The sequence below is a fragment of the Salmo salar genome, chromosome 01, assembly GCF_965601325.2.
Source record: "Salmo salar chromosome 01, fSalSal1, whole genome shotgun sequence".
Lineage (NCBI taxonomy): Eukaryota > Metazoa > Chordata > Actinopteri > Salmoniformes > Salmonidae > Salmo > Salmo salar.
Genome location: NC_138291.1, coordinates 85,781,966 through 85,784,103, shown reverse-complemented (window position 1 = coordinate 85,784,103; position 2,138 = coordinate 85,781,966).

The window sequence follows — 2,138 nt, the reverse complement described above, 5'->3', positions numbered from 1 at the left end:
TTCACGTGTGCCATGTTTACTTTTAAAGAAATGACATGGCAAAACAAGATCTAGCCTACCAGCTGAGACATTGTAGTTGCTACATAAAATACCAGTTTTTATTGCAAGTAAATACCACATGGGGTTTAGATTAGAAATGCTAAATACCGGTAGGGGATAGTGGGGTATATTGACCCAATGGTTAGTTGTTTCTAGGAAACACAAAATGAATCATGTGACCAAATATTTAGGAAGAGGTCATCATTTCATGGAGTCAGTCTGGTATGCAAGTTAAGTAAAAAAAAAAAAAGGATTTTCACAAAGTCAGATTAATGTATTGTGTTATAGGTTGTATTATGCGTGTATCTAAACCAAAGTAGATTGTTTTATATATCCGTTGGGGTCTCTATAAGCTACAATATGAGGACCTAAACCTAGCATGAAAGTGCATCCTTGTAGCTGTGTGGGCTAATATAGTAAAAATGTTCGCCTTAAGTTGAGCCAATGGCCATGGGGTAAGTTGAGCCAATGGCCACCAAACAAATGATGTTATTTTGTCAGTTTAATGCATAATATGCATAGTATTTTTGCAATGTGTCATGCATATGAAATAAAAATGAATAATTTTTCTTGTTACAGAGCAGACATCATCATGCAGCGTGTATACAAACATAGAAGTACATTCGAGAAGCAGTAAGGGATAAAAAAAAATGACTGAATGACACTGAAGAGGTTTGTTTTCTTTTTTGTCAATGTACATGTCCCAGCTAACATATTTGGTTCATTGGAAGTTGTGGGAACAATACATTTTTGGTTTCCCATTGATCTGGTAATGAAGCCATAAGTTTCCTGACCGGTAAAACTAAAATGTTTTTTAAACGTTCTGAGATCAGAAGTGAAAATGTAGCCTGTTCTGGAAATGTTCCTTTGTAGGTTGCAGGGAGGTTCTGAGAACGTTTTACTATGGTTCCCTGAAAATTATAGGTTGTTTGAAGGAAATTAAATAGCGTTTCCTAGTACATGTTTCAATAAGACTTTAAAAAACACTGCTAGCGTAGGTTAAAAATTCAAGCACAGATAGGACACATGGAAATGAATTTGCTTATACATTAATCATGCAAATACATTTCTTTATTTTATTGTGGCACAGCATCAGTGAGATTTGATCCTACGTATGATCTTCTGTTTTCTATCCATGGAATTAGTCCACTGCGCCATCATACAAAGCAGATACTTTCAGTCTCTTCAAACAGACCCCATTTCAAAGGAAACAAGCACTTATTAAGATCAGGTGTGGCCAATTAGTGGGCATGGCCAACATACCTGAACACACAAGATAGAGGATTGATAGAGTTTTGTTGACACTGAGAACGGAATGTATATGTTTTTAAATCACATTCTTAGAACATTGGTAATGTTTTCTTGTGGTTTTCATGGAAAGTTGTCTTAATGTTCTGAGAACATGACTTTATATAGAACCATGAGAAATCCTGTAGGAAACATTATACTTACGTACTGAAATTCCCACCTAAGAAACATATGGTTCTCAGAATGTTATGTGCTAGCTGGGTATCTTGTACCATTCCCAGAATGTTGTGGGAAGGTTGTATGCAAAATAACCATAGGACAACCATGCTCTCACCAAGCTCTAAGAAACACATGCTAGCTGGGGTTCCTGTGCTAAAGAGAGGAAACGATAGAGTAGCAGAGGCACACAAGTTCTTATCTGATGACATCAAATGCCGAATACAACAGGTGTAGACCTTAGAGTGAAATGCTTACTTACAAGCCCTTAACCAACAATGTCGTTTTAAGAAAAACAAGTTAAGAAAGTATTTACTAAAATAAACTGAAGTTTTTTTTAAATAAGAAAAATAGCTAATAATTAAGAAGCAACAATAAAATAACAGAACCAAGGCTATACACAGGGGGTACCGGTACAGACTCAAAATGCGGGGGGCACAGGTTAGTCGAGGTAATTGAGGTAATATGTGCAGGTAGAGGTAAAGTGACTATGCATGGATAATAAACAGAGAGTAGCAGCAGCGTAAAAATGGGGGTGGGAATGCAAATAATCCATAGCCATTTGATTAGCTGTTCAGGAGTCTTATGGCTTAGGGGTAGAAGCTGTTAAGAATCCTTTTTGACCTAGACTTGAT